The following is a 25,197-nucleotide window of genomic DNA, read 5'->3' as shown; positions in this document are numbered from 1 at the left end:
AGCCTCCTGCAGGGCTAGCTGTAACTTAGCTAATTCAATCTGCGTTTGCTCATTTGGAGAAGTTACATTAAACAAGCTTTTATTAATCATGCCAACAATTTGATCTTTAGAATGATGAGAGTGAACTGCAATTCCCAATTGTTGAGCAACAAGCTTAAGTTCATTCTTTGTTCTGTTTTCTACATCCAACACTGTTTGCACATTTGACAAAAAATCTTTGGCTTCATCAAGTGTAGTAATAGTAGACATCATAAATAAATCACAGTCACAAAATATCAAGCAATATCCTTATGATAATATCCTGAATATCCTGATAAGAGATCGCCAAATTTATGTTACGGAACAGAGAAAACTGTCCCGCAAAGTTCCAGGTTCAAAACAAAGAGTTAGGTAAAAATACAAGTTAAAGTTTAATGCTCAAACTAACAACAAAACATTCAGGACTCATAAGGATAATGTAATGGCAAAACACAGGTTAAATATATGGTTAACTGCAATTGCCTCTATTAACACGAAATTAGCAAGAGTAATTTTACCTAAGTCAGCCCTGATAAAATGAAAATACACTGGGTAATGCTCAGTTAATGCAAGATAAATTATTACAGATACAAAATATTATTAATGATGGCTGACAATAAGAACCTTACATATATTGCAAAAACCTTATTAGGCCTAAGAATTAACCTTATGCTACACAGTACAAGAAAAAATGCAACAACAGTTATACTCAAATTACACACAGCTGCTAGATGGTTGAAGACTTCCTGAGCACTCAATAATAATAACTGTACAGGGAAGGACAGAGATGTGAGCAAAATGAGGAGTAGATCTAAGTGGCCATAATGCAGAGACTGAGCTCATTATATAGGGGCCAGCAGAGCTTGATACAACTTGTAAGAAGGAAGCGCAAATGAAGCCATAGGGGACAAAGAGCTGACAATCCTGCTCTGAACATCAGAAAGGACGACTTACTCTACTATAACGGTAGAAGGGGGGACTGAGGCAGAACACGCTCGTGATCAAACATGCAGCATACTGTGCGTTAAAATTACACAAAGGATGATGAAATCATAGGCTATGTAACACCTCCCCACAAAGAAAAAGAAATTTACAAAGGAAATTTCTTATTACTCTAAAACAATATGTCTAAAGTCTAGATAAGCAATCTCCAATAACATTTTCTTTCCCCTTGACATGTTGTATGTCTAATGAATATTCCTGAAGAAGTAGACTCCATCTTGTCAATCTCTGATTTTTGTCTTTAAACTTACTAAGGAATTTCAGTGGGTTATGATCGGTATAAATGACTATGGGGTCAAAACCAGAACACAAATAAAATGAAAAATGCTGTAAACCCAAAATCAAGGCCAGAAGCTCTTTCTCAATAGTAGAGTAGTTCTTTTGAGGTGGAGTGAACTTCTTACTGTAATAAGATACAGGATATTCAATACCCTGATCATCCTCTTGCAGCAAAACAGCCCCAGCTCCTGTATCACTTGCATCAACAGCCATCTTAAAAGGCTTAGCAAAATTTGGAGTAGTGAGCACTGGCTGACTTAATAGGATAGCTTTAAGTTTCTTGAAAGAGGATTCACAGTTATCGGTCCAGACAAATTTAACTCCCTTTTTCAATAGGTCTGTAAGTGGTGATACAAGAATTGAAAAGTTAAGAACAAATCTCCTGTAATAACCTACCATTCCCAAAAATCTCTGTAGCTCTTTCCTACTTTTAGGTCTGGGAAGATCACTTATAACCTGAACCTTAGCTGCTGGTGGTGCAACATGTCCATCACCAATTACGTACCCAAGGTACTGAACTTTAGCTTGACCAAACTCACACTTTGATAAATTAGCTACAAGATTAGCATGAACCAAACGCTCAAGAAATTTACTGACATGGCATAGGTGATCTTTCCAGTAGTCACTGAAGATTAATACATCATCAATATAAACAACACACCCTGCCAAACCCTCTGTTACAACATTCATGAGCTTCTGAAATGTGGCTGCTGCATTCTTCATACCATATGGCATTACAGAACATGCAAAAGTCTTTCCTAGTGTTACAAAACATGAGATCTCCCTAGCACGTTCAGTCATAGGTACTTGCCAGTATCCCTTTAACAAATCAAACTTTCTTATGTACCTAGCCTTTCCGATCTTGTCTATGCAATCTTCCACACGAGGGAGAGGGTAAGTGTCTGTTTTGGTTATCTGATTAACCCGTTTGTAGTCGATGCAAAGCCGCTGTGACCCACCTGGCTTAGGGACTAGAGTGACAGGAGAACTCCACTCGCTCTGACAGGGCTCAATCATCTTGTGGTCCAACAGGTAGCCAAGCTCCTTCTGGATGAGAGGAACTTTCACTGGGTTCACACGGTAAGGAGGCAGTTTAATTGGCTTTGCGTCTCCAACATCGACATCATGCATCAACACAGCAGTTCTTCCTGGAGTGGCACGGAACACTTGCGGGTACTTCTGTAGTAATGCCGAAAACTCCTGCCTTTCCTCGGGAGGTAGATGAGGAAGCTTAGTCTGGAGATCATTCATGATATCAGGATACTTCCCCAAACTATCACTCAGGCTCATGCTGCAGGGAAGAGCTTCACTTGCAGACTCGGGTGGAACAGCTACAGTGCAGACTGGATTATTTTCGTCCCGCCTGTGATATAACTTTAGCATGTTGATGTGACAAAGTTGCTTGTTCTTTCTATGATCTGGTGTGGCGATGACATAGTTGACATCACTGAGTTTCTTCTCCACGAAAAAAGGACCACTAAACTTGGCTTGAAGAGGTTGCCCATGAACTGGTAACAGAATCAAAACCTGATCTCCTGGCTGAAAGTGGCGTAACCTGGACTTCTTATCATACCAAGTCTTCAGCTTCTCCTGAGCAGCTCCTAAATCCTCTCTTGCCAGCTGTAAAGCAGTGGACAGCCGTTCTTTGAACTTCATCACATACTCCAGCAGGTTGATGTCATCTTCCTCCGACAGCCAGCATTCTTTGAGTAACTTAAGGGGTCCTCTTACTTCATGGCCAAACAGTAGTTCAAAGGGTGAGAAGCCCAGTGATTCATTTGGAGATTCTCTTGCAGCAAACTCAACGAATGGAAGACCTTTATCCCAGTCTTTCTGATGTTCCAAACAGTATTTCTTGAGCATCGATTTGAGTGTTTGATGATATCTCTCCAACGCTCCTTGAGTCTGGGGATGGTAAGCTGAAGACGTGATCTGGGTGATGCCCAGCTCTTTCAGAGACTGCTTGTAAACATTTGACATGAAATTACTTCCCCGGTCTGACTGTACCTCCTTGGGCAGACCAAACTTTGTGAAGAACCCTAGCATTTCCTTAACCACGTTCTTTGCTGAGATATTTCTAAGTGGAATGGCTTCAGGATAACGAGTAGCCATATCAATCAGGGTCAACACATAAGAAAATCCTGAAGAAGTCTTAGGAAGAGGGCCCACAATATCCACCAACACACGGGTGAAAGGCGCCTCAAAAGGAGGAATGGGAACTAGAGGTGCAACTCTTTCGGTCTGATTACACTTCCCCACAACTTGACAGGTGTGACAAAACTTACAATACCAGGAAACATCCCTGAAGATACCTGGCCAGTAGAAGTGTTTCAAAATGCGTGCCACAGTCTTCCTCACTCCAAGGTGTCCTGCCAAACTGGAATCATGAGCCACTCTAATGATATCCTGCCTACAAACACGAGGGATGACAACTTGATGTACAACCTCCCATTCACATTCGGCTGATGCTGTTGGGGGTCTCCACTTCCTCATAAGTACTCCTGACTTTATATAATAACAAGTAGAAGCACCAGCTGACTCTTCCTCACTGCAAGCAAAGTTAGCTAGACCTTTCAACTCAGGGTCAGCAACCCGCAACTCAACCAACTCTTGACGAGACAAATTAACAACACTACGGGATACTGCCTCATCTGGTGAGTGGTCCAAATTAACAAGAAAAGTGTCAGCTAGGATAACATTATCATCATCATTATCCTCTAAATCACCAGTAACTTTAGACGTAGCCCTAGTGACAGCACATGCAGGGAACACATGAGGGACATCACAATCCCAGGTCGCAGCCACTGGCTCACTAGACAACTGAGGAGCTGGACACACTTGACTTCCACCAATATCATTTCCAAGTAAGAAAGTTACACCTGACATTGGGAGTGTCTCAACCAACCCAACCATAACAGAACCATTAACAAAACCAGACTCTAAATTTACTCTGCACAGAGGGACAGAGAAGTAATTATTCCCTACACCTTGTAAGATTACAGTTTCATCAGAGGAATTAACATTAGAGCCTAGAACACTGGTCAGCATAAGGGATTGGCAAGCACCTGTATCACGATATATTTTAACTGATTTCCTGTCATTACTGTCCAGAGGACTGACAAAACCATCAGACAGGAAATTAGCACATGAACTCTTGAGAGTGTCACCCACGTTACTGATCAAAAGAGGAGCTCCATCATGAGAATTTAAGTTACCTCTCAAAGCAGGTTCAGTTAACTCAGTTAAAGAATTCTGGGAACTCTCAAGAGTGGACACTAGACCAATTGACTGAATATTTAAAGACTCCTTTTTGTTCACATCATGCTGTCTCCTGAAACATTCTCCGTAGTATGTCCAAGCTTACTACAATAAGTACATTTACCTTTCTGAAATCTAGAGATGAAGCTGGTATTTACTTCCTGAGAAACATCATCTTTATTCTCTTTCCTGTTACCTGTACTCTGAGTAGAGGCAACGTACTTACTCTCAGCTTTCCTTCTTTCTCTAGAATATCTCTTGTGAGTGAGAACATATTCATCAGCTAAAACTGCAGCATCAGACAAATTATCTAGTCTTTTCTCATCAAGATATAGGCTTACATCTTTACTAATACACCTTTTGAAGTCCTCCAGCAAAATCATCTGCTTGAATTTGTCAAAATCAGAATCCCCATTCTTAGAATTTAACCACTGCTCTAACAGATCTTCTTTGATTTTTGCATACTCAACATGGGATTGCTTATCTTGCTTGTAAGTTGTCCTAAATTTTACTCTATAGGCTTCAGGAACAAGCTCATAGGCCTTAAGAATCAAGCTCTTAACTACAGCATAATTATCACATTGATCCTGAGGCAAAGATGCATAAGTTACTTGAGCTTTACCGGTGAGAACATTTTGAAGGAGTACTGGCCAATACCTTTTGGGCCAATTAAAACCTGTAGCTACCCTCTCAAACAACTGAAAATACTTTGTTAAATCAGGTTCATTAAAAGGAGGGACAAGTTTAACATTTTTAGCCACATCAAAATCATCAGAGCTAGATGATCCAGTTCCACCTTGTTTCATGCGATACTCATGGTCTGCCTGAATCCTAGCTAGTTCAATTTGTGCCTGAGCCTGTATCTATGTCTCCTGAATCCGAGCCTGAGATTCAGCCTCCTTAGAATTTGCCTGAAATTCAGCCTCCTTAACGCGAGCCTGAGACTCCGCCTCCTTAGCCTGAGACTCAGCCTCCTTAGCACGTGCTTGAAATTCAGCCTCCTTAACACGAGCCTCCTGCAGGGCTAGCTGTAACTTAGCTAATTCAATCTGCGTTTGCTCATTTGGAGGAGTTACATTAAACAAGCTTTTATTAATCATGCCAACAATTTGATCTTTAGAATGATGAGAGTGAACTGCAATTCCCAATTGTTGAGCAACAAGCTTAAGTTCATTCTTTGTTCTGTTTTCTACATCCAACACTGTTTGCACATTTGACCAAAAATCTTTGGCTTCACCAAGTGTAGTAATAGTAGACATCATGAATAAATCACAGTCACAAAATATCAAGCAATATCCTTATGATAATATCCTGAATATCCTGATAAGAGGTCGCCAAATTTATCTTACGGAACAGAGAAAACTGTCCCGCAAAGTTCCAGGTTCAAAACAAAGAGTTAGGTAAAATTACAAGTTAAAGTTTAATGCTCAAACTAACAACAAAACATTCAGGACTCATAAGGATAATGTAATGGCAAAACACAGGTTAAATATATGGTTAACTGCAATAGCCTCTATTAACACGAAATTAGCAAGAGTAATTTTACCTAAGTCAGCCCTGATAAAATGAAAATACACTGGGTAATGCTCAGTTAATGCAAGATAAATTATTACAGATACAAAATATTATTAATGATGGCTGACAATAAGAAGCTTACATAAATTGCAAAAACCTTACTAAGCCTAAGAATTAACCTTATGCTACACAGTACAAGAAAAAATGCAACAACAGTTATACTCAAATTACACATAGCTGCTAGATGGTTGAAGACTTCCTGAGCACTCAATAATAATAACTTTACAGTGAAGGACAGAGATGTGAGCAAAATGAGGAGTAGATCTAAGTGGCCATAATGCAGAGACTGAGCTCATTATATAGGGGCCAGCAGAGCTTGATACAACTTGTAGGAAGGACGCGCAAATGAAGCCATAGGGGACAAAGAGCTGACAATCCTGCTCTGAACAACAGAAAGGACGACTTACTCTACTATAACAGTAGAAGGGGGGACTGAGGCAGAACACGCTCGTGATCAAACATGCAGCGTACTGTGCGTTAAAATTACACAAAGGATGATGAAATCATAGGCTATGTAACACCTCCCCACAAAGAAAAAGAAATTTACAAAGGAAATTTCTTATTACTCTAAAACAATCTGTCTAAAGTCTAGATAAGCAATCTGCAATAACATTTTCTTTCCCCTTGACATGTTGTATGTCTAATGAATACTCCTGAAGAAGTAGACTCCATCTTGTCAATCTCTGATTTTTGTCTTTAAACTTACTAAGGAATTTCAGTGGGTTATGATCGGTATAAATGACTATGGGGTCAAAACCAGAACACAAATAAAATGAAAAATGCTGTAAACCCAAAATCAAGGCCAGAAGCTCTTTCTCAATAGTAGAGTAGTTCTTTTGAGGTGGAGTGAACTTCTTACTGTAATAAGATACAGGATATTCAATACCCTGATCATCCTCTTGCAGCAAAACAGCCCCAGCTCCTGTATCACTTGCATCAACAGCCATCTTAAAAGGCTTAGCAAAATTTGGAGTAGTGAGCACTGGCTGACTTAATAGGATACCTTTAAGTTTCTTGAAAGAGGATTCACAGTTATCGGTCCAGACAAATTTAACTCCCTTTTTCAATAGGTCTGTAAGTGGTGATACAAGAATTAAAAAGTTAAGAACAAATCTCCTGTAATAACCTACCATTCCCAAAAATCTTTGTACCTCTTTCCTACTTTTAGGTCTGGGAAGATCACTTATAACCTGAACCTTAGCTGCTGGTGGTGCAACATGTCCATCACCAATTACGTACCCAAGGTACTGAACTTTAGCTTGACCAAACTCACACTTTGATAAATTAGCTACAAGATTAGCATGAACCAAACGCTCAAGAAATTTACTGACATGGCATAGGTGATCTTTCCAGTAGTCACTGAAGATTAATACATCATCAATATAAACAACACACCCTGCCAAACCCTCTGTTACAACATTCATGAGCTTTTGAAATGTGGCTGCTGCATTCTTCATACCATATGTCATTACAGAACATGCAAAAGTCTTTCCTAGTGTTACAAAACATGAGATCTCCCTAGCACGTTCAGTCATAGGTACTTGCCAGTATCCCTTTAACAAATCACACTTACTTATGTACCTAGTCTTTCCGATCTTGTCTATGCAATCTTCCACACGAGGGAGAGGGTAAGTGTCTGTTTTGGTTATCTGATTAACACGTCTGTAGTCGATGCAAAGCCGCTGTGACCCACCTGGCTTAGGGACTAGAGTGACAGGAGAACTCCACTCGCTCTGACAGGGCTCAATCATCTTGTGGTCCAACAGGTAGCCAAGCTCCTTCTGGATGAGAGGAATTTTCACTGGGTTCACACGGTAAGGAGGCAGTTTAATTGGCTTTGCGTCTCCAACATCGACATCATGCATCAACACAGTAGTTCTTCCTGGAGTGGCACGGAACACTTGTGGGTACTCCTGTAGTAATGCCGAAAAATCCTGCCTTTCCTCGGGAGGTAGATGAGGAAGCTTAGTCTGGAGATCATTCATGATATCAGGATACTTCCCCAAACTATCACTCAGGCTCATGCTGCAGGGAAGAGCTTCACTTGCAGACTCGGGTGGAACAGCTACAGTGCAGACTGGATTATTTTCGTCCCGCCTGTGATATAACTTTAGCATGTTGATGTGACAAAGTTGCTTGTTCTTTCTATGATCTGGTGTGGCGATGACATAGTTGACATCACTGAGTTTCTTCTCCACGAAAAAAGGACCACTAAACTTGGCTTGAAGAGGTTGCCCATGAACTGGTAACAGAATCAAAACCTGATCTCCTGGCTGAAAGTGGCGTAACCTGGACTTCTTATCATACCAAGTCTTCAGCTTCTCCTGAGCAGCTCCTAAATCCTCTCTTGCCAGCTGTAAAGCAGTGGACAGCCGTTCTTTGAACTTCATCACATACTCCAGCAGGTTGACGTCATCTTCCTCCGACAGCCAGCATTCCTTGAGTAACTTAAGGGGTCCTCTTACTTCATGGCCAAACAGTAGTTCAAAGGGTGAGAAGCCCAGTGATTCATTTGGAGATTCTCTTGCAGCAAACACAACGAATGGAAGACCTTTATCCCAGTCTTTCTGATGTTCCAAACAGTATTTCTTGAGCATCGATTTGAGTGTTTGATGATATCTCTCCAACGCTCCTTGAGTCTGGGGATGGTAAGCTGAAGACGTGATCTGGGTGATGCCCAGCTCTTTCAGAGACTGCTTGTAAACATTTGACATGAAATTACTTCCCCGGTCTGACTGTACCTCCTTGGGCAGACCAAACTTTGTGAAGAACCCTAGCATTTCCTTAACCACGTTCTTTGCTGAGATATTTCTAAGTGGAATGGCTTCAGGATAACGAGTAGCCATATCAATCAGGGTCAACACATAAGAAAATCCTGAAGAAGTCTTAGGAAGAGGGCCCACAATATCCACCAACACACGGGTGAAAGGCGCCTCAAAAGGAGGAATGGGAACTAGAGGTGCAACTCTTTCGGTCTGATTACACTTCCCCACAACTTGACAGGTGTGACAAGACTTACAATACCAGGAAACATCCCTGAAGATACCTGGCCAGTAGAAGTGTTTCAAAATGCGTGCCACAGTCTTCCTCACTCCAAGGTGTCCTGCCAAACTGGAATCATGAGCCACTCTAATGATATCCTGCCTACAAACATGAGGGATGACAACTTGATGTACAACCTCCCATTCACAGTCGGCTGATGCTGTTGGGGGTCTCCACTTCCTCATAAGTACTCCTGACTTTATATAATAACAAGTAGAAGCACCAGCTGACTCTTCCTCATTGCAAGCAAAGTTAGCTAGACCTTTCAACTCAGGGTCAGCAACCCGCAACTCAACCAACTCTTGACGAGACAAATTATCAACACTACGGGATACTGCCTCATCTGGTGAGTGGTCCAAATTAGCAAGAAAAGTGTCAGCTAGGATAACATCATCATCATCATTATCCTCTAAATCACCAGTAACTTTAGACGTAGCCCTAGTGACAGCACATGCAGGGAACACATCAGGGACATCACAATCCCAGGTCGCAGCCACTGGCTCACTAGACAACTGAGGAGCTGGACACACTTGACTTCCACCAATATCATTTCCAAGTAAGAAAGTTACACCTGACATTGGGAGTGTCTCAACCTACCCAACCATAACAGAACCATTAACAAAACCAGACTCTAAATTTACTCTGCACAGAGGGACAGAGAAGTAATTATTCCCTACACCTTGTAAGATTACAGTTTCATCAGAGGAATTAACATTAGAGCCTAGAACACTGGTCAGCATAAAGGATTGGCAAGCACCTGTATCACGATATATTTTAACTGATTTCCTGTCATTACTGTCCAGAGGACTGACAAAACCATCAGACAGGAAATTAGCACATGAACTCTTGAGAGTGTCACCCACGTTACTGCTCAAAAGAGGAGCTCCATCATGAGAATTTAAGTTACCTCTCAAAGCAGGTTCAGTTAACTCAGTTAAAGAATTCTGGGAACTCTCAAGAGTGGACACTAGACCAATTGACTGAATATTTAAAGACTCCTTTTTGTTCACATCACGCTGTCTCCTGAAACATTCTCCGTAGTATGTCCAAGCTTACTACAATAAGTACATTTACTTTTCTGAAATCTAGAGATGAAGCTGGTATTTACTTCCTGAGAAACATCATCTTTTTTCTCTTTCCTGTTACCTGTACTCTGAGTAGAGGCAACGTACTTACTCTCAGCTTTCCTTCTTTCTCTAGAATATCTCTTGTGAGTGAGAACATATTCATCAGCTAAAACTGCAGCATCAGACAAATTATCTAGTCTTTTCTCATCAAGATATAGGCTTACATCTTTACTAATACACCTTTTGAAGTCCTCCAGCAAAATCATCTGCTTGAATTTGTCAAAATCAGAATCCACATTCTTAGAATTTAACCACTGCTCTAACAGATCTTCTTTGATTTTTGCATACTCAACATGGGATTGCTTATCTTGCTTGTAAGTTGTCCTAAATTTTACTCTATAGGCTTCAGGAACAAGCTCATAGGCCTTAAGAATCAAGCTCTTAACTACATCATAATTATCACATTGATCCTGAGGCAAAGATGCATAAGTTACTTGAGCTTTACCGGTGAGAACAGTTTGAAGGAGTACTGGCCAATACCTTTTGGGCCAATTAAAACCTGTAGCTACCCTCTCAAACAACTGAAAATACTTTGTTAAATCAGGTTCATTAAAAGGAGGGACAAGTTTAACATTTTTAGCCACATCAAAATCATCAGAGCTAGATGATCCAGTTCCACCTTGTTTCATGCGATACTCATGGTCTGCCTGAATCCTAGCTAGATCAATTTGTGCCTGAGCCTGTATCTGTGTCTCCTGAATCCGAGCCTGAGATTCAGCCTCCTTAGCATTTGCCTGAAATTCAGCCTCCTTAACGCGAGCCTGAGACTCCGCCTCCTTAGCCTGAGACTCAGCCTCCTTAGCACGTGCTTGAAATTCAGCCTCCTTAACACGAGCCTCCTGCAGGGCTAGCTGTAACTTAGCTAATTCAATCTGCGTTTGCTCATTTGGAGGAGTTACATTAAACAAGCTTTTATTAATCATGCCAACAATTTGATCTTTAGAATGATGAGAGTGAACTGCAATTCCCAATTGTTGAGCAACAAGCTTAAGTTCATTCTTTGTTCTGTTTTCTACATCCAACACTGTTTGCACATTTGACAAAAAATCTTTGGCTTCATCAAGTGTAGTAATAGTAGACATCATGAATAAATCACAGTCACAAAATATCAAGCAATATCCTTATGATAATATCCTGAATATCCTGATAAGAGGTCGCCAAATTTATGTTACGGAACAGAGAAAACTGTCCCGCAAAGTTCCAGGTTCAAATCAAAGAGTTAGGTAAAATTACAAGTTAAAGTTTAATGCTCAAACTAACAACAAAACATTCAGGACTCATAAGGATAATGTAATGGCAAAACACAGGTTAAATATATGGTTAACTGCAATAGCCTCTATTAACACGAAATTAGCAAGAATAATTTTACCTAAGTCAGCCCTGATAAAATGAAAATACAGTGGATAATGCTCAGTTAATGCAAGATAAATTATTACAGATACAAAATATTATGAATGATGGCTGACAATAAGAACCTTACATAAAGTGCAAAAACCTTACTAAGCCTAAGAATTAACCTTATGCTACACAGTACAAGAAAAAATGCAACAACAGGTATACTCAAATTACACACAGCTGCTAGATGGTTGAAGACTTCCTGAGCACTCAATAATAATAACTTTACAGTGAAGGACAGAGATGTGAGCAAAATGAGGAGTAGATGTAAGTGGCCATAATGCAGAGACTAAGCTCATTATATAGGGGCCAGCAGAGCTTGATACAACTTGTAAGAAGGACGCGCAAATGAAGCCATAGGGGACAAAGAGCTGACAATCCTGCTCTGAACAACAGAAAGGACGACTTACTCTACTATAACAGTGGAAGGGGGGACTGAGGCAGAACACGCTCGTGATCAAAAATGCAGCATACTGTGCGTTAAAATTACACAAAGGATGATGAAATCATAGGCTATGTAACACCTCCCCACAAAGAAAAAGAAATTTACAAAGGAAATTTCTTATTACTCTAAAACAATCTGTCTAAAGTCTAGATAAGCAATCTGCAATAACATTTTCTTTCCCCTTGACATGTTGTATGTCTAATGAATACTCCTGAAGAAGTAGACTCCATCTTGTCAATCTCTGATTTTTGTCTTTAAACTTACTAAGGAATTTCAGTGGGTTATGATCGGTATAAATGACTATGGGGTCAAAACCAGAACACAAATAAAATGAAAAATGCTGTAAACCCAAAGTCAAGGCCAGAAGCTCTTTCTCAATAGTAGAGTAGTTCTTTTGAGGTGGAGTGAACTTCTTACTGTAATAAGATACAGGATATTCAATACCCTGATCATCCTCTTGCAGCAAAACAGCCCCAGCTCCTGTATCACTTGCATCAAAAGCCATCTTAAAAGGCTTAGCAAAATTTGGAGTAGTGAGCACTGGCTGACTTAATAGGATAGCTTTAAGTTTCTTGAAAGAGGATTCACAGTTATCGGTCCAGACAAATATAACTCCCTTTTTCAGTAGGTCTGTAAGTGGTGATACAAGAATTGAAAAGTTAAGAACAAATCTCCTGTAATAACCTACCATTCCCAAAAATCTTTGTAGCTCTTTCCTACTTTTAGGTCTGGGAAGATCACTTATAACCTGAACCTTAGCTGCTGGTGGTGCAACATGTCCATCACCAATTACGTACCCAAGGTACTGAACTTTAGCTTGACCAAACTCACACTTTGATAAATTAGCTACAAGATTAGCATGAACCAAACGCTCAAGAAATTTACTGACATGGCATAGGTGATCTTTCCAGTAGTCACTGAATATTAATACATCATCAATATAAACAACACACCCTGCCAAATCCTCTGTGACAACATTCATGAGCTTATGAAAAGTGGCTGCTGCATTCTTCGTACCATATGGCATTACAGAACATGCAAAAGTCTTTCCTAGTGTTACAAAACATGAGATCTCCCTAGCACGTTCAGTCATAGGTACTTGCCAGTATCCCTTTAACAAATCAAACTTACTTATGTAACTAGCCTTTCCGATCTTGTCTATGCAATCTTCCACACGAGGGAGAGGGTAAGTGTCTGTTTTGGTTATCTGATTAACACGTCTGTAGTCGATGTAAAGCCGCTGTGACCCACCTGGCTTAGGGACTAGAGTGACAGGAGAACTCCACTCGCTCTGACAGGGCTCAATCATCTTGTGGTCCAACAGGTAGCCAAGCTCCTTCTGGATGAGAGGAACTTTCACTGGGTTCACCCAGTAAGGAGGCAGTTTAATTGGCTTTGCGTCTCCAACATCGACATCATGCATCAACACAGTAGTTCTTCCTGGAGTGGCATGGAACACTTGCGGGTACTCCTGCAGTAATGCCGAAAACTCCTGAAAATCCTCGGGAGGTAGATGAGAAAGCTTACTCTGGAGATCATTCATGATATCAGGATACTTCCCCAAACTATCACTCAGGCTCATGCTGCAGGGAAGAGCTTCACTTGCAGACTCGGGTGGAACAGCTACAGTGCAGACTGGATTATTTTCGTCCCGCCTGTGATATAACTTTAGCATGTTGATGTGACAAAGTTGCTTGTTCTTTCTACGATCTGGTGTGGCGATGACATAGTTGACATCATCGAGTTTCTTCTCCACGAAATAAGGACCACTAAACTTGGCTTGAAGAGGTTGCCCATGAACTGGTAACAGAATCAAAACCTGATCTCCTGGCTGAAAGTGGCCTAACCTGGACTTCTTATCATACCAAGTCTTCATCTTCTCCTGAGCAGCTCCTAAATACTCTCTCGCCAGCTGTAAAGCAGTGGACAGCCGTTCTTTGAACTTCATCACATACTCCAGCAGGTTGACGTCATCTTCCTCCGACAGCCAGCATTCCTTGAGTAACTTAAGGGGTCCTCTTACTTCATGGCCAAACAGTAGTTCAAAAGGTGAGAAGCCCAGTGATTCATTTGGAGATTCTCTTGCAGCAAACACAACGAATGGAAGACCTTTATCCCATTCTTTCTGATGTTCCAAACAGTATTTCTTGAGCATCGATTTGAGTGTTTGATGATATCTCTCCAATGCTCCTTGAGTCTGGGGATGGTAAGCTGAAGACGTGATCTGGGTGATGCCCAACTCTTTCAGAGACTGCTTGAAAACATTTGACATGAAATTACTTCCCCGGTCTGACTGTACCTCCTTGGGCAGACCAAACTTTGTGAAGAACCCTAGCATTTCCTTAACCACGTTCTTTGCTGAGATATTTCTAAGTGGAATGGCTTCAGGATAACGAGTAGCCATATCAATCAGGGTCAACACATAAGAAAATCCTGAAGAAGTCTTAGGAAGAGGGCCCACAATATCCACCAACACACGGGTGAAAGGCGCCTCAAAAGGAGGAATGGGAACTAGAGGTGCAACCCTTTCGGTCTGATTACACTTCCCCACAACTTGACAGGTGTGACAAGACTTACAATACCAGGAAACATCCCTGAAGATACCTGGCCAGTAGAAGTGTTTCAAAATGCGTGCCACAGTCTTCCTCACTCCAAGGTGTCCTGCCAAACTGGAATCATGAGCCACCCTAATGATATCCTGCCTACAAACACGAGGGATGACAACTTGATGTACAACCTCCCATTCACAGTCGGCTGATGCTGTTGGGGGTCTCCACTTCCTCATAAGTACTCCTGACTTTATATAATAACAAGTAGAAGCACCAGCTGACTCTTCCTCACTGCAAGCAGAGTTAGCTAGACCTTTCAACTCAGGGTCAGCAACCTGCAACTCAACCAACTCTTGACGAGACAAATTATCAACACTACGGGATACTGCCTCATCTGGTGAGTGGTCCAAATTAGCAAGAAAAGTGTCAGCTAGGATATCATCATCATCATCATTATCCTCTAAATCACCAGTAACTTTAGACGTAGCCCTAGTGACAGCACATGCAGGGAACACATCAGGGACATCACAATCCCAGGTCACAGCCACTGGCTCACTAGACAACTGAGGAGCTGGACACACTTGACTTCCACCAATATCATTTCCAAGTAAGAAAGTTACACCTGACATTGGGAGTGTCTCAACCAACCCAACCATAACAGAACCATTAACAAAACCAGACTCTAAATTCACTCTGCACAGAGGGACAGAGAAGTAATTATTCCCTACACCTTGTAAGATTACAGTTTCATCAGAGGAATTAACATTAGAGCCTAGAACACTGGTCAGCATAAGGGATTGGCAAGCACCTGTATCACGATATATTTTAACTGATTTCCTGTCATTACTGTCCAGAGGACTGACAAAACCATCAGACAGGAAATTAGCACATGAACTCTTGAGAGTCACCCACGTTACTGCTCAAAAGAGGAGCTCCATCATGAGAATTTAAGTTACCTCTCAAAGCAGGTTCAGTTAACTCAGTTAAAGAATTCTGGGAACTCTCAAGAGTGGACACTAGACCAATTGACTGAATATTTAAAGACTCCTTTTTGTTCACATCACGCTGTCTCCTGAAACATTCTCCGTAGTATGTCCAAGCTTACTACAATAAGTACATTTACTTTTCTGAAATCTAGAGGTGAAGCTGGTATTTACTTCCTGAGAAACATCATCTTTATTCTCTTTCCTGTTACCTGTACTCTGAGTAGAGGCAACGTACTTACTCTCAGCTTTCCTTCTTTCTCTAGAATATCTCTTGTGAGTGAGAACATATTCATCAGCTAAAACTGCAGCATCAGACAAATTATCTAGTCTTTTCTCATCAAGATATAGGCTTACATCTTTACTAATACACCTTTTGAAGTCCTCCAGCAAAATCATCTGCTTGAATTTGTCAAAATCAGAATCCACATTCTTAGAATTTAACCACTGCTCTAACAGATCTTCTTTGATTTTTGCATACTCAACATGGGATTGCTTATCTTGCTTGTAAGTTGTCCTAAATTTTATTCTATAGGTTTCAGGAACAAGCTCATAGGCCTTAAGAATCAAGCTCTTAACTACATCATAATTATCACATTGATCCTGAGGCAAAGATGCATAAGTTACTTGAGCTTTACCGGTGAGAATAGTTTGAATGAGTACTGGCCAATACCTTTTGGGCCAATTAAAACCTGTAGCTACCCTCTCAAACAACTGAAAATACTTTGTTAAATCAGATTCATTAAAAGGAGGGACAAGTTTAACATTTTTAGCCACATCAAAATCATCAGAGCTAGATGATCCAGTTCCACCTTGTTTCATGCGATACTCATGGTCTGCCTGAATCCTAGCTAGTTCAATTTGTGCCTGAGCCAGTATCTGTGTCTCCTGAATCCGAGCCTGAGTTTCAGCCTCCTTAGCATTTGCCTGAAATTCAGCCTCCTTAACGCGAGCCTGAGACTCCGCCTCCTTAGCCTGGGACTCAGCCTCCTTAGCACGTGCTTGAAATTCAGCCTCCTTAACACGAGCCTCCTGCAGGGCTAGCTGTAACTTAGCTAATTCAATCTGCGTTTGCTCATTTGGAGGAGTTACATTAAACAAGCTTTTATTAATCATGCCAACAATTTGATCTTTAGAATGATGAGAGTGAACTGCAATTCCCAATTGTTGAGCAACAAGCTTAAGTTCATTCTTTGTTCTGTTTTCTACATCCAACACTGTTTGCACATTTGACAAAAAAATCTTTGGCTTCATCAAGTGTAGTAATAGTAGACATCATGAATAAATCACAGTCACAAAATATCAAGCAATATCCTTATGATAATATCCTGAATATCCTGATAAGAGGTCGCCAAATTTATGTTACGGAACAGAGAAAACTGTCCCGCAAAGTTCCAGGTTCAAAACAAAGAGTTAGGTAAAATTACAAGTTAAAGTTTAATGCTCAAACTAACAACAAAACATTCAGGACTCATAAGGATAATGTAATGGCAAAAAACAGGTTAAATATATGGTTAACTGCAATAGCCTCTATTAACACGAAATTAGCAAGAGTAATTTTACCTAAGTCAGCCCTGATAAAATGAAAATACACTGGGTAATGCTCAGTTAATGCAAGATAAATGATTACAGATACAAATCATTATTAATGATGGCTGACAATAAGAACCTTACATAAATTGGAAAAACCTTACTAAGCCTATGAATTAACCTTATGCTACACAGTACAAGAAAAAATGCAACAACAGTTATACTCAAATTACACACAGCTGCTTGATGGTTGAAGACTTCCTGAGCACTCAATAATAATAACTGTACAGGGAAGGACAGAGATGTGAGCAAAATGAGGAGTAGATCTAAGTGGCCATAATGCAGAGACTGAGCTCATTATATAGGGGCCAGCAGAGCTTGATACAACTTGTAAGAAGGACGCGCAAATGAGGCCATAGGGGACAAAGACCTGACAATCCTGCTCTGAACAACAGAAAGGACGACTTACTCTACTATAACAGTAGAAGGGGGGACTGAGGCAGAACACGCTCGTGATCAAACATGCAGCGTACTGTGCGTTAAAATTACACAAAGGATGATGAAATCATAGGCTATGTAACACCTCCCCACAAAGAAAAAGAAATTTACAAAGGAAATTTCTTATTACTCTAAAACAATCTGTCTAAAGTCTAGATAAGCAATCTGCAATAACATTTTCTTTCCCCTTGACATGTTGTATGTCTAATGAATACTCCTGAAGAAGTAGACTCCATCTTGTCAATCTCTGATTTTTGTCTTTAAACTTACTAAGGAATTTCAGTGGGTTATGATCGGTATAAATGACTATGGGATCAAAACCAGAACACAAATAAAATGAAAAATGCTGTAAACCCAAAATCAAGGCCAGAAGCTCTTTCTCAATAGTAGAGTAGTTCTTTTGAGGTGGAGTGAACTTCTTACTGTAATAAGATATAGGATATTCAATACCCTGATCATCCTCTTGCAGCAAAACAGCCCCAGCTCCTGTATCACTTGCATCAACAGCCATCTTAAAAGGCTTAGCAAAATTTGGAGTAGTGAGCACTGGCTGACTTAATAGGATAGCTTTAAGTTTGTTGAAAGAGGATTCACAGTTATCGGTCCAGACAAATTTAACTCCCTTTTTCAGTAGGTCTGTAAGTGGTGATACAAGAATTGAAAAGTTAAGAACAAATCTCCTGTAATAACCTACCATTCCCAAAAATCTTTGTACCTCTTTCCTACTTTTAGGTCTGGGAAGATCACTTATAACCTGAACCTTAGCTGCTGGTGGTGCAACATGTCCATCACCAATTACGTACCCAAGGTACTGAACTTTAGCTTCACTAAACTCACACTTTGATAAATTAGCTACAAGATTAGCATGAACCAAACGCTCAAGAAATTTACTGACATGGCATAGGTGATCTTTCCAGTAGTCACTGAAGATTAATACATCATCAATATAAACAACACACCCTGCCAAACCCTCTGTTACAACATTCATGAGCTTCTGAAATGTGGCTGCTGCATTCTTCATACCATATGGCATTACAGAACATGCAAAAGTCTTTCCTAGTGTTACAAAACATGAGATCTCCCTAGCACGTTCAGTCATAGGTACTTGCCAGTATCCCTTTAACAAATCAAACTTACTTATGTACCTAGCTTTTCCGATCTTGTCTATGCAATCTTCCACACGAGGGAGAGGGTAAGTGTCTGTTTTGGTTATCTGATTAACACGTCTGTAGTCGATGCAAAGCCGCTGTGACCCACCTGGCTTAGGGACTAGAGTGACAGGAGAACTCCACTCGCTCTGACAGGGCTCAATCATCTTGTGGTCCAACAGGTAGCCAAGCTCCTTCTGGATGAGAGGAACTTTCACTGGGTTCACACGGTAAGGAGGCAGTTTAATTGGTTTTGTGTCTCCAACATCGACATCATGCATCAACACAGTAGTTCTTCCTGGAGTGGCATGGAACACTTGCGGGTACTCCTGCAGTAATGCCGAAAACTCCTGCCTTTCCTCGGGAGGTAGATGAGAAAGCTTAGTCTGGAGATCATTCATGATATCAGGATACTTCCCCAAACTATCACTCAGGCTCATGCTGCAGGGAAGAGCTTCACTTGCAGACTCGGGTGGAACAGCTACAGTGCAGACTGGATTATTTTCGTCCCGCCTGTGATATAACTTTAGCATGCTGATAATGAGCGAATGGTGAAAAAGATAACAAGATCTGATGTGAGAGGTGTAAGACTGAGAGGAAGACCACGAATAGGATGGATGGATAGTGTGAAGAGAGCGCTGGATGCGAGAGGGATGTCCGTTGAGCAATGAAGAGTGGCTGTGCGTGACAGAAATAAATGGAGAGAAATTGTGAATGAATAAGTGATGACGCAGCCCTGAGGGGATATTCTCCCGCATTTGGTCTGATCAGCTAGTCAGGTCAGGTGCGGGTAAGGCGATGGGTCTGTTATGATGTGGCAGGGGTAAACCAGTCCTGCTGTCGGGCCCTGCTGTGGATGTCACTGCTTGCATTGCGCAGTTGACCCTTGTGCGGTGTGATGCGGTGAGGATCTGTCCGTTCTCCCCTTTGGGGCTAAGATGCGAATGAATGTGTTTGAATGGATGAGTAAATGGAGAGTGAGTCGTCCTGTCTCGGCTACCTCCCTTTCCTTGGGGGAAGCAGCCTAGGTATATAGATAGATAGATAGATGTTGATGTGACAGAGTTGCTTGTTCTTTCTACGATCTGGTGTGGCGATGACATAGTTGACATCACTGAGTTTCTTCTCCACGAAATAAGGACCACTAAACTTGGCTTGAAGAGGTTGCCCATGAACTGGTAACAGAATCAAAACCTGATCTCCTGGCTGAAAGTGGCGTAACCTGGACTTCTTATCATACCAAGTCTTCATCTTCTCCTGAGCAGCTCCTAAATACTCTCTCACCAGCTGTAAAGCAGTGGACAGCCGTTCTTTGAACTTCATCACATACTCCAGCAGGTTGACGTCATCTTCCTCCGACAGCCAGCATTCCTTGAGTAACTTAAGGGGTCCTCTTACTTCATGGCCAAACAGTAGTTCAAAAGGTGAGAAGCCCAGTGATTCATTTGGAGATTCTCTTGCAGCAAACACAATGAATGGAAGACCTTTATCCCAGTCTTTCTGATGTTCCAAACAGTATTTCTTGAGCATCGATTTGACTGTTTGATGATATCTCTCCAACGCTCCTTGAGTCTGGGGATGGTAAGCTGAAGACGTGATCTGGGTGATGCCCAACTCTTTCAGAGACTGCTTGAAAACATTTGACATGAAATTACTTCCCCGGTCTGACTGTACCTCCTTGGGCAGACCAAACTTTGTGAAGAACCCTAGCATTTCCTTAACCACGTTCTTTGCTGAGATATTTCTAAGTGGAATGGCTTCAGGATAACGAGTAGCCATATCAATCAGGGTCAACACATAAGAAAATCCTGAAGAAGTCTTAGGAAGAGGGCCCACAATATCCACCAACACACGGGTGAAAGGCGCCTCAAAAGGAGGAATGGGAACTAGAGGTGCAACCCTTTCGGTCTGATTACACTTCCCCACAACTTGACAGGTGTGACAAGACTTACAATACCAGGAAACATCCCTGAAGATACCTGGCCAGTAGAAGTGTTTCAAAATGCGTGCCACAGTCTTCCTCATTCCAAGGTGTCCTGCCAAACTGGAATCATGAGCCACTCTAATGATATCCTGCCTACAAACACGAGGGATGACAACTTGATGTACAACCTCCCATTCACAGTCGGCTGATGCTGCTGGGGGTCTCCACTTCCTCATAAGTACTCCTGACTTTATATAATAACAAGTAGAAGCACCAGCTGACTCTTCCTCACTGCAAGCAGAGTTAGCTAGACCTTTCAACTCAGGGTCAGCAACCTGCAACTCAACCAACTCTTGACGAGACAAATTATCAACACTACGGGATACTGCCTCATCTGGTGAGTGGTCCAAATTAGCAAAAAAAGTGTCAGCTAGGATAACATCATCATCATCATTATCCTCTAAATCACCAGTAACTTTAGACTTAGCCCTAGTGACAGCACATGCAGGGAACACATCAGGGACATCACAATCCCAGGTCGCAGCCACTGGCTCACTAGACAACTGAGGAGCTGGACACACTTGACTTCCACCAATATCATTTCCAAGTAAGAAAGTTACACCTGACATTGGGAGTGTCTCAACCAACCCAACCATAACAGAACCATTAACAAAACCAGACTAAATTTACTCTGCACAGAGGGACAGAGAAGTAATTATTCCCTACACCTTGTAAGATTACAGTTTCATCAGAGGAATTAACATTAGAGCCTAGAACACTGGTCAGCATAAGGGATTGGCAAGCACCTGTATCACGATATATTTTAACTGATTTCCTGTCATTACTGTCCAGAGGACTGACAAAACCATCAGACAGGAAATTAGCACATGAACTCTTGAGAGTGTCACCCACGTTACTGCTCAAAAGAGGAGCTCCATCATGAGAATTTAAGTTACCTCTCAAAGCAGGTTCAGTTAACTCAGTTAAAGAATTCTGGGAACTCTCAAGAGTGGACACTAGACCAATTGACTGAATATTTAAAGACTCATTTTTGTTCACATCACGCTGTCTCCTGAAACATTCTCCGTAGTATGTCCAAGCTTACTACAATAAGTACATTTACTTTTCTGAAATCTAGAGGTGAAGCTGGTATTTACTTCCTGAGAAACATCATCTTTATTCTCTTTCCTGTTACCTGTACTCTGAGTAGAGGCAACGTACTTACTCTCAGCTTTCCTTCTTTCTCTAGAATATCTCTTGTGAGTGAGAACATATTCATCAGCTAAAACTGCAGCATCAGACAAATTATCAAGTCTTTTCTCATCAAGATATAGGCTTACATCTTTACTAATACACCTTTTGAAGTCCTCCAGCAAAATCATCTGCTTGAATTTGTCAAAATCAGAATCCACATTCTTAGAATTTAACCACTGCTCTAACAGATCTTCTTTGATTTTTGCATACTCAACATGGGATTGCTTATCTTGCTTGTAAGTTGTCCTAAATTTTACTCTATAAGCTTCAGGAACAAGCTCATAGGCCTTAAGAATCAAGCTCTTAACTACATCATAATTATCACATTGATCCTGAGGCAAAGATGCATAAGTTACTTGAGCTTTCCCGGTTAGAACAGTTTGAAGGAGTACTGGCCAATACCTTTTGGGCCAATTAAAACCTGTAGCTACCCTCTCAAACAAATGAAAATACTTTGTTAAATCAGATTCATTAAAAGGAGGGACAAGTTTAACATTTTTAGCCACATCAAAATCATCAGAGCTAGATGATCCAGTTCCACCTTGTTTCATGCGATACTCATGGTCTGCCTGAATCCTAGCTAGTTCAATTTGTGCCTGAGCCTGTATCTGTGTCTCCTGAAACCGAGCCTGAGATTCAGCCTCCTTAGCATTTGCCTGAAATTCAGCCTCCTTAACGCGAGCCTGAGACTCCGCCTCCTTAGCCTGAGACTCAGCCTCCTTAGCACGTGCTTGAAATTCAGCCTCCTTAACACGAGCCTCCTGCAGGGCTAGCTGTAACTTAGCTAATTAAATCTGCGTTTGCTCATTTGGAGGAGTTACATTAAACAAGCTTTTATTAATCATGCCAACAATTTGATCTTTAGAATGATGAGAGTGAACTGCAATTCCCAATTGTTGAGCAACAAGCTTAAGTTCATTTTTTGTTCTGTTTTCTACATCCAACACTGTTTGCACATTTGACAAAAAATCTTTGGCTTCATCAAGTGTAGTAATAGTAGACATCATGAATAAATCACAGTCACAAAATATCAAGCACTATCCTTATGATAATATCCTGATTATCCTGATAAGAGGTTGCCAAATTTATGTTACGGAACAGAGAAAACTGTCCCGCAAAGTTCCAGGTTCAAAACAAAGAGTTAGGTAAAATTACAAGTTAAAGTTTAATGCTTAAACTAACAACAAAACATTCAGGACTCATAAGGATAATGTAATGGCAAAACACAGGTTAAATATATGGTTAACTGCAATAGCCTCTATTAACACGAAATTAGCAAGAGTAATTTTACCTAAGTTAGCCCTGATAAAATGAAAATACACTGGGTAATGCTCAGTTAATGCAAGATAAATTATTACAGATACAAAATATTATTAATGATGTCTGACAATAAGAACCTTACATAAATTGGAAAAACCTTACTAGGCCTAAGAATTAACCTTATGCTACACAGTACAAGAAAAAATGCAACAACAGTTATACTCAAATTACACACAGCTGCTAGATGGTTGAAGACTTCCTGAGCACTCAGTAATAATAACTGTACAGGGAAGGACAGAGATGTGAGCAAAATGAGGAGTAGATCTAAGTGGCCATAATGCAGAGACTGAGCTCATTATATAGGGGCCAGCAGAGCTTGATACAACTTGTAAGAAGGACGCGCAAATGAAGCCATAGGGGACAAAGATCTGACAAACCTGCTCTGAACAACAGAAAGGACGACTTACTCTACTATAACGGTAGAAGGGGGGACTGAGGCAGAACACGCTCGTGATCAAACATGCAGCATACTGTGCGTTAAAATTACACAAAGGATGATGAAATCATAGGCTATGAAACAATATATATATATATATATATATATATATATATATATATACAAGGGTGTCAGAAAAGTTCCAGGACTGTGTTGTGTGAGCTATGAGTGGGAGAGGGATTAGCGGGTTGTATCACCGTGTGACGTAATATCCAGGGAGTATATGACTGTGATCTCAGCTCCCTGCAGCCATTGATTTTTTTTTCACATGGTTTTGTATACATGTCCTCTGCTTCAGGTCGTCAAGCGATGAGCACAGAGCAACGAACCAACCTGAAGTTTCTGGTTCGGTTGGGGAAAACTCCGTCTGAAGCACTGGGAATGCTGCAGCAAGTGTGCGGAGATGAGACGATGTCATGCTCACGTGTTTTTGAGTGGTACAAGAGGATCAAAGAGGGACGCGAGGACGTGGAAGACGACCCCAGGAGCAGAAGGCCTTCAACGAGCAGGACTGAGGCCAATGTTGAGCGTGTCAGGCAGATTGTGCGTGGCGATCGTCGGTTGACTGTTCGACTGATTGCAAATGAGCAGGGCATGAATCGGGACAACGTCTGGAAGATTATCACTGAAGATTTGGGTATGCAGAAAGTCTGTGCAAAGATGGTGCTGAAGCTGCTGAATGATGACCAGAAGGATTGGTGCAGTTGTGTCAGAACATCCTCGAGCATCTTGAAACTAAACCAGACTTGCTAGGGAGAGTCATCACCGGTGATGAGTCATGGATCTTCGAGTACGACCCAGAGACCAAACGCCAGAGCCTTCATTGAAAGAGTCCGATGTCACCAAGGCCGAAGAAAGCAAGACAGTCGAAGTCCAAAGTCAAAGTCATGTTGATCGCATTCTTCTATGTGAGGGGCATCGTCCACACCGAGTTCTTGCCACAGGGCCAGACGATTAACCAGCACGCCTACAAAGAGATCCTGCAGCGTTTGCTTCGTTCAGTGCGCAAGAAGAGGTGAGAGTTGTGGCAGGACAACTCATGGCTGCTTCACCATGACAACTCTCCTGCTCACAGTGCCCTGAGCATCCGACAGTTCCTGGCCGAGAGGAACATCACCGTGCTGAGGCAACCTCCCTACTCACCCGACCTGGCTCCGTGTGATTTTTTCCTCTTCCCCAAGCTCAAGGGGGTCATCAAGGGGACCCGTTTTGAAGACGTGGAAGACATCAACATGGCCGTGACGACAGAGCTGCGGAGGATCCCGGAAGAATCCTTCCAGGGGTGCATGGAGGCGTGGCAGAGAAGGATGGGAAAGTGCGTTAGACTCCAGGGGGATTACGTCGAAGGGGGCAAGTCGTAGTTTGTAGTTTGGATTTGAAATATATCTTTTGTGACATCAGTCCTGGAACTTTT

General features: G+C 41.4%; 1 pseudogene; it reads left to right on the top strand.

Annotated features, from left to right (window-relative positions):
- The first annotated feature begins 24,092 nt into the window (after positions 1-24,092).
- Positions 24,093-24,536, top strand: LOC145402680 (protein GVQW3 pseudogene; annotated as a pseudogene).
- The last annotated feature ends 661 nt before the right edge of the window (positions 24,537-25,197 follow it).

This window comes from Coenobita brevimanus, chromosome 58 (assembly GCF_032717465.1).
Source record: "Coenobita brevimanus isolate Jiangsu-jjx chromosome 58, ASM3271746v2, whole genome shotgun sequence".
Taxonomy (NCBI): Eukaryota; Metazoa; Arthropoda; class Malacostraca; order Decapoda; family Coenobitidae; genus Coenobita; species Coenobita brevimanus.
Note: the sequence above shows the minus strand (reverse complement) of the source record. Positions and strands in the feature narration are given on the sequence as shown.